The sequence below is a fragment of the Herpailurus yagouaroundi genome, unplaced genomic scaffold (genome assembly GCF_014898765.1).
Source record: "Herpailurus yagouaroundi ecotype Mexico unplaced genomic scaffold, PumYag 185, whole genome shotgun sequence".
NCBI classification, from domain to species: Eukaryota; Metazoa; Chordata; class Mammalia; order Carnivora; family Felidae; genus Herpailurus; species Herpailurus yagouaroundi.
Genome location: NW_024412416.1, coordinates 14,936,522 through 14,952,457, shown reverse-complemented (window position 1 = coordinate 14,952,457; position 15,936 = coordinate 14,936,522). Strand labels below are relative to the sequence as shown.

General features: G+C 44.4%; 2 long non-coding RNA genes across 2 annotated transcripts in view; one reads left to right on the top strand and one right to left on the bottom strand.

The window, feature by feature from the left end:
- The window catches only part of LOC121042467 (uncharacterized), a 209,713-nt gene that overhangs the window by 92,258 nt on the left and 101,519 nt on the right, over nucleotides 1–15,936 (bottom strand). The window lies entirely within an intron of this gene.
- The window catches only part of LOC121042468 (uncharacterized), a 16,837-nt gene continuing 13,366 nt past the window's right edge, over nucleotides 12,466–15,936 (top strand). Inside the window, exon 1 of the long non-coding RNA XR_005796240.1 lies at nucleotides 12,466–12,573. This is a non-coding gene — a long non-coding RNA (uncharacterized LOC121042468). The remainder of the gene's footprint in view (nucleotides 12,574–15,936) is intronic.

Here is a 15,936-nt window from a genome sequence, read left to right as displayed (position 1 = left end):
AGGTTGTGATACAACAGCAAACAAGAGACGACACCTCTCCATTGTAATGGAACTCAGGGCTCGCTGGGGAAGGGAGAAAGCAAGGATGGTGGCAAAGGAATATATAATGTGCCCGGTGATGTCAAAGCTACGAGATAAGAGATTACCATAGTAGGGTGTGTCGATGGCGAGTGGGGGAACTCGGCCGAGTCCTCTATGTCCAGAGGAAATCTGAGCCAAGGTAGGAGGGGAATGTGAGAGGCGCACTCCGAAAGGCAAAAGGCAGGAGAAGAAAGCCGGGATAAAGGGAAAGAGTGGCTTGAAACAGGCCGGGTCTCCCCGCCAGGTCAAGTGTGGATTGTATCGGCAGAGGGAAGCCACCGGTGGGTGTGAGGGGGGAGGCATTGCGTGTGCGTTTTTACAAGGTCTTTCTGGCAGGGTGGGGGGTGGGCAATGGGCTCAGGAGGGTCCGATGGCTTTGGAGAGATGGGTTGGGGCTACGACAATAGTTCGGGGAAGAGACGGGGTGCCGGGTTGGGCTAGGCTGGGCTTTCTCAACCTCAGCGCCACTGACGTCTTGCCCTGCATAACCTGCCTTGCGGGAGCTGTCCTGGGCACGGAGCCCTCTCCCCGGGCTCTACCCACTGGAGGGCAGCGGCGTCCCCTGGCCCCCTGCCCCCCCAAGTTGTGACGACTCCAGGCAGATGCGCCCTGCGACGTAGACTTGCCCCCAGTCGAGAATGGCTGGACCGGGCCGGTGACGGGGATGGTGGGAAAGATCCGAGAGTGAGGACGCGGAGTCTGAGGGGGGGGTGGGACCGAAGAAGGAGCAGAAAAGAGAGAGGGGGGCTGTTGGTGCCGAGGTGGGGGAGGGGAGGCTCCCTGAGGACCGGGCTCACGCAGGTCGGTCCTGGAGGCGGCAGCGCCGGGGGAGCCCGCGGGGCCCCCCCACCCCGCCCCGCAGCGGAGACGCGCGCAACAAGTCGAATCCCCAGGCTCGCTGTGCAAGAGAAAGGCCGGGATGGAGAGACGGGTTTTAAACTTGGTGGCTGGTGACTGGGGCCACGGAAGAAGGGCTGAACGAGGGCCGAGCCCCAAGACACCGGGTCAAGGAGGGCATCCAGGAGGCCAGCTCCTTGGGGGGACGGACGACCGCCGGCAGGGTGAGGGTTGGGGCGACCTGTGCGTGCCTCGGAAATGGCAGGTGTTCTGGCGTCCAAACACAACCCGGCTTCGGATCCCGGTTCCGCCGCTTCGCCCCACGTGGCCTGGGGTGCACCAGGGTGCACCTACGTGCCCTGGGTCGTCTTTCGAGGCCTTGTGGTGTCGCCGGGAGAAGGGAGAGGCGGTGCGGTCCTGAAACCCTGGGACAGCGCCTGGCGCACCGCGGATGCTCGGTAAGTGCTAGACGTAGGAAGAGACAGGGGGAGAGGCACATCGCTGCGGAGGGCACGGACGGAGGGAGGTGGGGAGGGAGATAGTCTCTGCCGACGTTCACCTTGAGCCCTTGGCGGCGTGCCCTGGAGCAGGAGCGCCTCAGCCGGCGTGCCTAAATCGGATCGGCTGTAACTCTACACAGCCCCGAGCCGACCCGCCCGCGGGTCATGGAATGAAAGGTGTTGTCCTTCCTTCGGGACAGGTGCTCAACTGATAACACTTTAGAGGCTCAGATTCCAGAGCTCGGTTGTTTGCTCTACACACACGTTAGCCCAGCTCAGAACACCTGTAGGCTCGCTTCTTTTGATGCGCCAAGGCCTGTCTTTTGTGCAGCTCTTTGCCAGCCGTCAAAATCAGCCCCGACGTCCCCCGGGTCGCGGAGTTACGCACGTGGCCGTGAAACAAGCCAGCGTGGGCACAGCCCTGGCAGCCGCCGGTGGGGACCCGAATCCCAGGGCCCCGGCCGAGATGGCTATGTGATTAACGCCACCGGAGTCAGATATAAAATAGAATTAAAATATTTTCGAGAGAGAGAAACTTGCCGACACACACATAGAATTCCCTATTAGTTGTGCTGGAGGCCTCGCCGTGTGGAATCGATAAAAAATGATTTAGGACGGATGGTTTTCGGCGGCCGCTGGCGCTTTCAGTCTTCCAGAAAGAAGTTAAAATTAATTTTAATATGTTGACGGTGCTTATTGATGGTAATATTCATAATAAATATCCATCGGAAACATTCTCTGGCACATCCATGTGACAGAGAGGTCAGGAATGTTAATGACTGTCACCACGACAAAATGCAATTCAGTCAATTACTTTAATTAAATCTGAAACTACTTTATGCCTTCTCATTTATATAGTAAACTGATAGTGGGGGGAAAGGGCATCATCGGTATCTGGTTCATTTGGGGAGTCCAAAGATGTGGTCTCCGATTGTGTTTTAACGTTTTGTAGCTCTTAGATCCTTGTGGAACATCTAAGGTAATTATGGGTCTTACGAGTAATGCTGCTGCTTCTATAACGGAAAAAGAGGTGGAGATTTTCTTTTGAATGCAGTTTTATAGAAGGGGAGCTTTCCCTTCACAGATGCTAATCTTGTATTTACAGACTGGGGTATATTGGCTAGAGCCAACATTCCAGGGTAAATGGTAGAAACGTCTACATTTCAGTGAATCCTTTTTAATTATATTGTTTGGGATCAGAAGAAAAGGAACACAGCTGTCTGAGGTTCTCACTGCCACACAGGTTCAAGGGCTTACGGCTCACTCAGTCGTTATGACCGTACAAAATGCCTTTTTTTTTTTTAAAGTTAATTGTGGTGTCATACAAAACTGTGTTCCTTATGCATTTATATTGTTCAAACCTGGGAAATAGAAGGGTGAGAATTTTTAAAAAATTTTTAATGTCTTTATTTTTAAAAGAGAGAGAGAGGGGCGCCTGGGTGGCTCAGTCGGTGGAGCGTCCGACTTCAGCTCAGGTCACGATCTCGCGGTCGGTGAGTTCGAGCCCCGCGTCAGGCTCTGGGCTGATGGCTCAGAGCCTGGAGCCTGTTTCCGATTCTGTGTCTCCCTCTCTCTCTGCCCCTCCCCCGTTCATACTCTGTCTCTCTCTGTCTCAAAAATAAATACATGTTAAAAAAAATTAAAAGAGAGAGAGAGAGAGAGAGAGAGAATGAGTGGGGAGGGGCAGAGAGAGAGGGAGACACAGAATGGGAAGCAGGCTCCAGGCTCTGAGCTGTCAGCACAGAGCCCGACGTGGGGCTTGAACTCACGGACCAGAAGGTCATGACCCGAGCCGAAGTCGGCCGCTTAACCGACTGAGTCACCCAAGTGCCACAAATGGTGAGCATTAAAAAAAAAAACGAGTCAGCCAATCAATTAGTGGCTCATTCAGTCTTCCAACAAATAGCTAGTTAGGACCTGCTGTGTGCCAAGTAGTGCTGTGGGCATCCAAATACGACGGTGAAGCACCCAGATGAAATCCGGTCCCTGCCCTCAAGGGGCTCACATTTTAGTTGGAAGGAAATGAGAACACAAGCAAGTAAACTTAGTGGCACCAGATAGTGGCAAAGACTATGAAAAAAGAAAACAAAAGGCAGCAAGATGCTGGTAGGGGCACCGACTTCTCCAGGTTCGCTTAGCTCTGCCCGGTTTTAGCACAGACAGTCCATCCTGGGAAGCCCCCTAGTTCCAGGCAGACCGGGATTATTGGCCACCCTCAGAACGGGACAGAGAGTGACCAAGAGGGAGTTTCTTTCGGATGGGTGGTCAGGGAAGGCCTCTCTGGAGAGGTGTCGTGTGGGACGGAACAAGAATGATGCTCAACTGTGGTCTTCGCAAATCTGTAGAACCATCGGGATCAGACTCACCCCCTCCAGATGGCCCAACAGGGGATTTGTTGCTTGCAGAATATGAGTAAACATGGAGGGAGTGTTTTCTGTGGGCCAGATGATGTAAATATTTCATCTTATTTCATTTACAAATCAAGTGGTAGGCCTTAGTATTCTCAGTTTACAAGCCGGACATAAAGTGACTATTGTCTGAAGTCTTGAGGCTAATAAGTAGAAGAGTCGGGATAAAACCTAGCTCAGCCCAAGTTCAAAGATCACATGGAGTAGAGTGCGGACGGAGTTTGAACTACTTCGGGAAGGAAGATTTCACTTCCTGCTTGTAGCGGAGATGAAAACAGATCCTGTATTTCACGGAGCCCAGGCTTTGGCTGTACAGCCCCTTCAACCTCTGCTAAACAGGATTGGACATTATGCTTCATCTACCCTAGACCTGACAGCTTCTGGGTTAAGCAAGGTCTAAGGCATGCAAAACCTCTTAAAGAACGCAGGATTTGGGGGGAAATATGAGATGAGATGTGGGGCTTCTGCAAATCACAGACCAGGTAAGAGGCAAAGAACACACACACATACACACACGTATCTCTGGCCTCGTGTTGCCTATGGACCGATGGGAGGCATGTATCTTTGCCATTATCTAGTTTCTGGCATGTGTGTATTCTTTGTCTTTTCAGAGCCGATTCTATGTATCATATCTTTGGATTTTCCGTTGCAACTGACATGGGTACTTGCATGCAATATGAAACCCGTCAATATTTGCTGAAATTCAAATATTTGGAGGATTAGCATGGGTCTCCTAAAAATTTAAGATTATAAGTTTAAGTAATTTTCTACAAGAGAATGTTTGGTGACTCACTTCTGGGTTTGGCTAACAACTGTTTTGGACTTCAAGAAGAACAACATCCTTTGCCATAGTTACATTTTAACTCAACCCATGCCATGATTGCAAATTTTGAAGATATACCTTTATTTAGATTGAAACGCAATTCTGTGAGACATCAATTCTGGAAAGATAGATTGCAGACATAGCAAAACTCACCCCTCCATAAAAGCAATAAGAATCATGGCAAAAATCACTGAAAGCAACTTTTTCAGGGCTCTGGAAATTAACCAAAGGTTTGCAGTAATCCGAAGAGTGTTTATTCAAGAACGATGGCTAAATCATGTACGAACGGTGCGTTGGGGTCCCTCCAGTTCTGTAGTAGCCTTGAAAACCAACAGCCTCATAAGTATGGTAGCTATAAAAACAAGTAGCCTAGCAGCCGCTGAAAGAGGAAAATGGTTTTGAATCTCCCCAAAGACCCCTTCCCCAGAAAACTCTCACCATTTGACCTGTCTCACAGTTTGTCTTTATTTGACCTGACTCGAACCTCACTCTGTACAAATAGCCTTTTCTCTAGGGTGTTTGTTAAAAACAATCAGTGGCATTGTTTAACATGGCAGCTCTCGGAGCTGCTGACTACAGTTGGAGCTACCAAGAGACGAAGCAGAACATTAACATGGAAAAACTGGGGAATGAGACGTCCACAGAGGGTTTTGAAAAGCTCCGATGTATTCTTGAAAATCTAGAAGCCCACATGGAAGTGCAGGGCTAGGTGCATGCCCACGAAAGACCCAAGAAGGCTCCAATTTCTCGCCTCTGGTGACCTGGAGTCTCTGTGTAAGCAGGAAGTGAAGGCTAAGGGGGAGTTCTCAGCTACATGGCTGAGTACTGAAAGTACCTTTGCCTTGGCAAAGGCGGGGAGACTTAGCGCAAATCATTTAAGGAAATCTCTAGCCACGAGCCGACCCCTTAGGAGCTAAATAGCGACTTCACATGACATAGACTGTAGACTTCACAAACGTGTTTCAACAAAGTGTTTCAAGAAAGTCACTAAGCAAACAAGCAACACCAACTAAAAACTTCAGCAACAATAAACTCAGGTGGGGGTAGGGGGAAATCTTATTTCCAGAGGGGCCACTTCATATTTTTTACAAAAACTGTCCAGTTTTCTGGTTTTTAAGTTTTAGATTTTATTTTACTTTTGAGAGAGAGAGAGAGAGAGAGCACAAGCGGGAAGGGGCAGAGAGAGAGGGGGACAGAAGATCTGAAGTGGGCTGTGTGCTGACAGCAGCTAGCCCGATGTGGGACTGGAACTCATGAGCTGTGAGATCATGACCTGAGCTGAAGTCAGACGCCCAACTGACTGAGCCACCCAGGTGCCCCTAAAACGGCCCAGTTTTCTAAAGAAATAGGAGAGTATGGCCCATACCCAGGGGAAAAAAATCAGTGAAAGAAGCTGTTCCTGCAGGAGACCAGATGTTGGACTTAGTAGACAATGACTTTAAAAGAACTCAAGGAAATTATATCTAAATAATTCAAGGAAGGTAAAACGGTGTTTTACCGAGTAGAGAATATTAGTGAAGAGATAGAAATTATTAAAAAAAGTAACCTAATGGGAATTCTGAAGTTGAAAAGTACGAAAACTGAGATGAAAGATTTGCTAGAGTAAGTTAGGATGTTGATTTTAATATCACTAAGGGCAGCCGCTAAGAACGTAACAACAACAACAACAACAAAAATAGTAAAACAAGCAGCCAGGGCATGAAAATAGTAAACTGTAAAATATCAGATTAACACAGAAAGGACAGTCGTGGATAAATCCTACAACCAAAAAACACAAAAGATATATAGAGAACAAATAGCAAAATGGTAGCTGTAAATCCTACCTTATCGGTGATTACCTAATGTAAATGGACTAACCACTTCAATCAAGAGCGGAGGCTGGCAAAATAGGTAATAAAAACATGATCCACCTATATGCTGTCTGCAAAAGAAACACTTCAGAGCAAAGACACAAATAGGTTTAACGTAAAAGGGTAGGAAAACGTATACCAGGTAAACAGTAATCAAAAGTGAGTCGGGATGGCTATACGAATGCAGACGAAACAGACTTGAAGACAAAATCTGTTACCAGATGTAAAAAATGACATTTTACAAAATTTAAAATATCAGTCCTTCAGGAAGACTAAACAATGATAAACATATTACTTCCCCGTGCTGACGCAGGATCCCAAAATATATTAAACAAAAAACTGACAGAATTGAAGGGCAAATAGACAATTTAACAGCAATAGTTGGAAATAAAACTATTTCTATTTGAAGATGACTGATCTTGTTTACAGAAAATCCGAAAGAATCCACTAAAAAATACTAGAGCTAATAATAGGTGAGTTTTGCAAAATATAAGGTCAATAGACAAAAATCAACTGTGTTTCTATGCACTGGTAATGAAACTAGTAATGAAAATTCCATTCTTAATAGTGCCAAAAAGAATAAAATATTAAGAAATAAATTTAACAAAAGATGTACAAGACTTATATGCTAAAAACTACCAAATCTCACTGGAAGAAATTAAAGAAGATCTAAATAGTTGGAAAGGCATGCCATGTTCATGGATTGGAAGACAATATTGTTCAAATAGTAACACTTCCCAGATGGTCTACAGATTCAACAAATTCCATTCAAAATCCCTGCTGCCTTTTTTGTTTGCTTTTTGTTTTTTGCTTTTTTTATGTTACGTTAATTGACAAGGTGTTCTTAAAATTTAAACAGAAATGCAAGGGACTCAGAATAGCCAAATGATTTTTTAAAAAGAAGAAAGTTAGCACTCACATTTCCCAATTTGAAACTTAGTGTGAAGTACCATTAATGAAGACTGTGGTTTTGGAATAAGGACAGACAATTAGTTAGATCAATGGAATAGAATTGAAAATCCAGAAATAAATCCTAACACATACAGTTCACTGACCTTTGGCAAGGAAACCAACGTGATTCAATGGAACAAAGAAGAATGTTTCCAAAAATTGGTGCTAGCACAACTGGGAATACATATGCAAGAATGAACTTGGGGGGGGGTGCCAGGGTGGCTCAGTTGGTTAAGTGTCTGACTCTTGATTTAGGCTCAGGTCATGATCTCACAGTTTGTGAGGTCAAGCCCCACATGGGGCTCTGTGCTGACAGCTCGGAGCCTGCTTGTGATTCTCTGTCTTCCTCTCTCTCTGCCCCTCCCCTGATCACTCTCTATCTCTCTCACTCTCAAAATAAATAAAGAAAACATTAAAAAAAAAAAAAAAGGATGAAGTTGGATCCCCTCCCCCACAACCATATCCCCAAATTAACTGACGGTGGATCATGGTCCTAAAAGGAAAGAGAGAAGACTACAAAACTGAGTTAGACAATGGTTTCCTAGATATGAAACAAACAAACAAAAAAGGGCAAGTTAGACTTTATTAAAGGTTTTTTTTAAAAGCCTTTACACTTCACAAATCACCATCAAGAAAGCGAAAACCCAACCTGCGGAATAGGAGAAAATATTTTCAAATCATGTATAAGGGACTTACATCCAGAATATACAGGTCACTAGACAGATCACGGATCCAATTAAAAAGGGGCAGAGGGTTTGAATGGACATTTCTCTAAAGATGATATACAAATAGCCAATAGGCCCATGAAAAGATGGTCAATATCATAGAAAAATACAAATCAAAACCATAGTGAAATTTCACTTCTCACCCACGAGTGTAGCTAAAATACAAAAAGGCAGACAATAGCAAGTGTTGGTGAGAAAGTTGAGAAATTGGAATCCTTGTGCATTGTTTGCAGAATCATGAATCAGACTGACAATTTCTCAACATGTTAGACATAAGAGTTACCATCAGACCCAGCATGCTTACATGCATACCCAGGAGAACTGAAAACATATGTCCACACAAACATTTCTTCAGGAATATTCTTAGCAGCATTAATCATAAGAGCCAAAAAGTGAAAGCAACCCAGATAACCACCAACGGATGATTGGATCAACAAAATGTGGTATATCCATACAATGGAATATTATCACAAAAAGGAATGAAGTGTTAATCCATGTTGCAGCATAGACAGATATGTCACACTAAAGGAACATGCCACATAGTGTATGATTCCCTTTATATGACATATCCAAACTACGCAAATGCATAAAGGCAGAAGTTGGACTAGTTTTTGATAGAGGTGGGGAGATGGGGAGTTGGGAAGGTGATGAAAATGTTCTGAAATCGTGGTGATGATCGTACAACTCTGTGAATATATGGAAAACCACAGAATTGTACACTTTAAAAGGATACATTTTATGGTACGTGAATGATCTCTCAGTAATACTGTCACACAAAATTCTAATATGCTTTCTAAAATTAACTTTTGTAAGAAAAAAATAGATATCTTGTTAGGTAAATTTCTATAAGATAAAAGAACTGTGGCAGGGATTCAGAATTGTCCTCTAATATCCAATTTCTTCCCATTTCTCCTAGTTTTGGTCATAAAGCCATTTAACTGGACTATGTTTCCCAGCTGCCCTTGCAAGTAGGTGCAGCCATTTGAACAAATTCTGGCCTATCGTCTAAGAATGAAATGTTTTGCGAAACTGCTCTGTTGTGCTCTTAAAAGGAAGCTGCTGGCCCTCGACTTCATCCTTCCCATCTTAGGTGGGCTGAAATGTGAGCATGAGAGTGGGGAGCCATCTTGGAATGGCCGTCAAGAGCAATCATGAGTCATGAATCATGGGCATGACAGAAAATAAATGGGCCATGCCCTGGGGCATGACAGAAAATAAAATGGAAGGGAGCTGGGCTGCTGGACCATCTTGAGAAACAGAACCTTCTGAACCACTCTGATACGGGAGAGAAATAAATTCTACCACATGTTGGCCTTTGTTACTTTGGGCACTTTTTAAAAAAATTGTATTTTTAAGTAATCTCTACACCAAAGATGGTGCTCGAACTCCCAACCCCAAGATCAAGAGTTGAACGCTCTTCCAACTGAGCCAGCCAGGCACCCAAGATGATGTTCGAACTCCCAACCCCAAGATCAAGAGTTGAACGCTCTTCCAACTGAGCCAGCCAGGCACCCCAAAACTCATTTCTTTTTTTTTAAGTATTCTCTACACCCAATGTGGGGCTTAAACTCAAGACCCCAATATCAAGAGTCACGTGCTCTACCACCAGGCACCCCTATTCTGGACATTTTTAAAGCAGTCAATCCGATCTAATTTATATAATAACTCTTTGGGATGAGATCATGGTAATTTCTGTTAAAGACTGTTCTTTCTGTGGATCTATGCTCAAATGGTTTCAAATAAATAACTCTGAGGGTCCAGGATAAACAAGGCACCGTCCTTTTCCTCTGAGAGTTCAATAGTGGAAGAATTTGTGCGTGAGTAGCTAATGGAAAGCGCAAAAGATATAAAAGCAGAGATTCAAATAGAGTTTTGTGGAACTACACATGAAATTGTCACCGGAGGAAGATGGAGAAAACCGAGTGGGCACGGGTTAGAAAACCTATTGGCCGGTGGATGAAGGTAACGTATTTTTTTTGTTCCATTTCATATGCTCTTTTTCTTTTAAAACTTTTTAAAGGTTCATTCATCTTTGAGAGAGAGAGACAGAGTGTGAGCAGGGGAGGGACAGACAGAGAGGGAGACGCAGAATCTGCAGCAGGCTCCAGGCTCCGTGCTGTCAGCACACAGCCCGATGCAGGGCTTGAACCCACGAACCATGAGAGCATGACCTGAGTCCAAGTCACTGCTTAACTGACTGAGCCACCCAGGCTCCCCTCAGATGCTTTTAAAGAATATGGTTTTGTATCTTGATTATTGGAGTTGCTACTGCTTTCAAGACCTGTTTTTTTTAAACGCTTATTTTGAGAGCTAGAGACAGAGGGAGAGGGACAGAGAGAGAGAGAGAGAAAACCAAGTAGGCTCCACAGCGCCATCACAGAGCCCGATGTGGGGCTCGATCTCACAACCATGAGATCACGATCTGAGCCGAAATCGAATCGAATGCTTAACCAACTGAGCCACCCAGGTGCCCCCCCCCCAAGACCTTTTTATTGTGAAAGACTCTTAGAGCTGCAGAAGAATTCAGAGATAGTCCATAGAAATCCTACACACCCTTCACCCAGCCTGCCCTAATGTTAACCTTTTCCATAACGCTAATCCTGATACTAATCCTGATACTAAGAAGGTAGCTGCATGTGTATATATAAAGTATAAAACCATTAACTGAACTCCAGTCTTCATCAGATTTCACATTTTCCCCTATATATATATTTTTTTTTTTCCCCCCTTTTCTAGCATCCAATCCAAGATCCAAAATCACACTTGGTCTTTAACTTGAAATTCTCCTTTGCCAGGTTGACATAACTGGCTATCCACAGAGTATGGGCCCCCGTCCATCTGAGATCAAGTCTTGTAAGGCTGAATATTAAGGATTTATCGAATGCCCGCCGTGGGTTCTAGGATGCTAGTTATTAGCCTTCCCTTCAAGGGCACGGTATGAACATTCCATTACGGGCCTGAAAGAGTTAACGCGTTGGCAAGCCCTCCCTCCTGGCCTGGGTGTCTCTTCCCTCGGTGAGGGCTGCGGACACATTAGGCTCCAAGTATGTATTTTCTTTTCCTCTCTGTTTATGTCTCTGTTTTCTGTAAAGTGGCCTAAACTACAGCAGTATCTACAGGGTTCTCTGACAATGCCATAAATTTCATTAAGAAGATGAAGCCTTGCGGGGCAATTAACTCCAAAAGTGGTACAAAGCCATAGCGAGGAGATACTGGCCCGTGGTACTTAGCACTTAGCTCTGAAATGGAGATAAGGCCTATCAACTCGGGGTTGTGTTTAATGTTCGCTGCGGCTTCCACACCACAGCTACAACCTAGCGGTCACCGTGTTAACACTCCCCAATATCTATTACAATTAGTTTTTGATTAAGAGGCCTAACATGGCTTTTGAAGCCTTTTATGTTGTGTCAAATGGCCAGTGATGGAGTGATATGTGCGGACACCTCCCAGTAACAAAGCATCTTGTAAAAGGTTTCAAGTGAACTATTTTATCATCCTAATGGAAACCAGATGACTGTAACTGCCCCCCCCCCCCTTAATTTCAACTATTTACTGAAGAGTCCTTGTTTGGAATTACGTAAAGATTTATTCTTACATGACGACCTCATGCATTAAGTATGGCTGCTAACAGAGCCACTTGGAATTTGGGAAAGCTTTTTAAAGATGACTGGGGCAGTTTTCATGGGAAATTTATTTTCTTTTACTTTTTCCTTTGATTTCGGAAGGAGAGGACACCTTTGCCTTTTTCCCGCCCCCCCCCACCCCCAGTATTTCATTATGATTTTAATTGTTGGTTAGGAGGCCATTTTCTGTGGAGTTATGCTTTCTTTGCTGGGGTTTTTAGTCAATAGTCTTAGTTTATTCTTCTAGAGAGAGGTCCGTGGAATTTTGTCAGGAAAGAAAAAAAAGATTAAGATTTAACCCAAGATTACTTCTGTGTGAACGTCAAATACACGCTATTTTCATAAAGGTATATGAGACTCAAGAAAGTAGACTAATTTCCAAAGTCTCATGATCTATACATATACTTGTAAATTTAATAAAAATAGTATATCGATAGGACGTACCATGTGAATGTGAAACATACTAGTGTTTTTCATGACTGTCTTTCTTTACAGTCTTCGTGGCCTGGGCCATACTCCCCTTTGAACCTCAGTTTTGTGCTTTATGGTCCAGGGTTGGACTAGATGCTCCCTGAGCTTTCATTCTCCTCTGGAAGTCATTGGTTCTGTGACATCAGATGTTCCGGAGAACTCTGAGCTCAAGGCACTCGTGGGAAGGTAGTGTGGTGTATGGGTTCAAGCCGGGGTGACAACTGTGTACCCCCTGGCATGGTACCCACCTGACTGAGACTCAGATTGTCCCCATGTCAAATAAGGACAACATTCTCTACAATCAGTAAGCAAAATCTGGTATATAGAGTGCCCGGTAAATGGTGGCCTGTCAATAATTTCTATCTTCCTTCTTTTCTTTCCTATTCTGTCTTGTTGCATATTGTCTAGCACAGTTTGAATGAATGAAATGATCCTATCTGTGATGCGCGTCATTCTATTAGAAGCGTTTAGTAAACCCTTGTTTACACTCCTCCTGAGTGAGTCTGAGAATCCCAAGGTTAGAGACAGAGTCCTTGCTCATAAGCAGAGGGGGCCACAGACAGTAGGTAGGGAATTTTAACGGAGTCAGAATGAGATGAGTGGAGGAGAGTTGACCACCTACTCCAGATTGCAGTTGGGGCTTTGTCACTCGTAGCGTGATTCTTTTTGCACATGGTCCCATACATCAGTTCAGGTCGTCTCCTCAACCACCCTCTGAGCCTAGCGGGGCAGACATCATCACCTCCACTTTACAGATGGGGGAGCTGAAGAACTGAAGTTTGGGATCCTTTATTGCTGCGATTGATCAGATTCGTAAGATCTTTTAAAATACAACTGGCTGCCACAAATGGCGTTGCCGTGAACACGTGCAGAGATTTGGACCAAGAAAGAAAGCTGTAGCAAAATCACTTAGTAACATCCGACTTATCAGGGTCTTTTTTCCAAGGGTTTTCCTCTAGGGTCCATTCATTCCATTCATCTATACATTCATTCAACATTCATGTGCTGCTTTCTGCACACAGGGTTAGGTGGTAGGGGTTCAAAGCTTGAACTTGGTAGCCCTTGCCTTTCACGAGTTCATGGTCTGGTGGGGACGTACAGACACCCATGGTTCCCTGTGATGGTAGTGCAGCAGCGGATGCTGAGACAGTTAGAACGCAGAGAGAGAGAGAGAGAGAGAGAGAGAGAGAGAGAGAGAGGAACCCTGGACAGAGGGGGGGAGGTGAGGTTTTCCGGAAGAGAAGACACTTGAATTTAGCTGAGTTTTCTGGGACAAATAAGGAATTGCCTCTGTCGAAAGTGAGGGTGATGTGGCTAAGGCTTCAGGCTAAGAGAGGTGGGGAGAGATGAGAAAACATGGCACATGGGGTCACCTGTCGACGGTGAGGAGAAACCACGGAGGGGGCGGGGCTGTGGTGAAGCAGGGACAGACACCATTAGATGGACACCCGTGTCCTTCCACAACCTGTTCAGGAACAAGAGCCCGGGCAGCCTCTGCAGTTCATGTGCAAGTTTAACTCACATGTCACTAGTAAACGTGCCCTCTACCTTACCTGATTTTCTTACCACTTCTTCTCGAACCTATCTCATTTGCTGCTTTTGGCAAGTCTGGTTTTATAGTCAACCTTAGCAGTTGGTTAGAGGCTGTTATTAGTATAACCAACCTTAAATAATTTGATTTTCAGGTTGGCTACGTCACAATATCTCCTGTGGGCTCGATGGTCAAACTACACATTTATTTAAAAATTGGTTTCTTCACGTTATATTTGAAAGCGGTGCTACTCACTCATCTGTAAAGCATTAGGCTCTGTGTATAAGAGTATCTCATTTGACTTTTATTCACAGGGTTCTGAGAGTAAGGTTTAGGTCCTGACAGATATATATCAGTTTTCTATTAAGTCTATTGTCTTATTTTATTAGTTTTCTGTTTAAAGAAATATTTTTATAGAGAACAATATGTTTGAAGGAGAGGAGAGACTGTAATAAATTTGAAAGATGCTCTTCTCAGTAAATTTCCAGAGATTTGTGTTTATTTATTTATTTTAAATTTAGATAAACGGTTTATCTTATTTTTTTAACTTTTTTTCATGTTTATTTATTTTAAGAAAGAGAGAGAGAGAGAGACAGTGTGTGAGCAGGAGAGGGGCAGAGAGAGAGATGGAGAGAGAATCCCAAGCAGGCTCCATACTGTCAGTGCAGAGGCCAATGGGGGGCTCGAACCCACAAACCATGAGATCAGAACCTGAGCTGAAATCGAGAGCTGGATGCTTACCAATGGAGCCACCCAGGTGCCCCAAATTTAGACAAAGTATTTAGGCTAGTGTGGCCTGTGGTAAATGGGTGTTGTTTGGGCTAAGGAAGGTTTCAAAGACTTGTCAACATCTAAAAGTCCAGAAACCTAGAAATTTCACATGAAATCTGGTTTCCTTGAAAAAAAAAATGTGATGCCATGGACTCATAGGATAACAGTCTGTGGGGCGAAGGCACATTCATTCCCTGTTCCTTACAGTCCTGGGAGGCCATCTCATTCATGAAGCCTCCCTGCCTCCCTCTAACCACCCTGCCACCTTTGGCTTCATGATTGCAGCTCGGGCTTGGCATTTCCCAATTAAAAAAAAATGTAACTTATATCCACACCAAAAATTACACACAGATGTTTACAGCAGCTTTGTTTATAAATGCTGAAACTTGGAAGCAACCAAGTTGTCCTTCAGTAGTCCAAGGGTTAACCCATGGCGGATCCATACCATGGAATGATGGACCCATACAATGGAATGATGGACCCATACAATGGAATGCTATTCCGCATTAACGGTGATGAACTATCCAGCTATGAGGAGACAAGGAGGGACCTTAAATGTATATTACCAAGTGAAAGAAGCCAATCCTTAAGGCTACATGCTGTATGATTCCAAGCATATGACATTCTGGAAAAGGCAAAACTCTGGAGAGAGTCAAAAGGTCAGTGATTACCAGGCATTGGAGATTGGAAGGATGAACGTATCTGCAGAACACAGAAGATTTGTAGGGCAGTGAAAACACTCCATATGATACTATAATGACGGATACATATCATCACATATTTGTCCAAACCCATAGAATGTGCAACACCAAGAGCAAACCCAAATGTAAACTATAAACTCTGGGCAATAACCATGTGTCAACGTAGATGCATCAGCCGTAGCCAATGTACCACGCGGGTGGGGGATGTTGAAGTGGGGCAGGCTACGTGTCGAGGCAGGAGATATATGGAAATCTCTATACCTTCCTCGCAATTTTTCTGTGAACCTTGAAAAATGTCTTCAAAAAAAAAAATAGAGGTAAATGCCAATCATCACATGCAAAACCCTTTCCGCTCAGATTAATAGAACACAACAGGCTTAATAACGGACAGAGCTGTTACTTTGAGAGCCCGTCTAGCTTAGTGAAAAAGTCAATTTCTTGATCAGTTTTATAGACTACTATGGAAGGAATGCAAGGGCACAGTCAGTGATGGGCTGAGTGTGACTTTTCGGATCAATGGTCCCCCGTAAGTTTTCCCCATGATCCCATTCCTTATCGTGACCCTCTCAAAACTGGTTTTTGGGTGTGAATATGAGAAATGTAAACATGGACCGGTAATTGTTCACTCTCTAGCAACCAGAAATCGCTGGGTTTTTCTCATTCC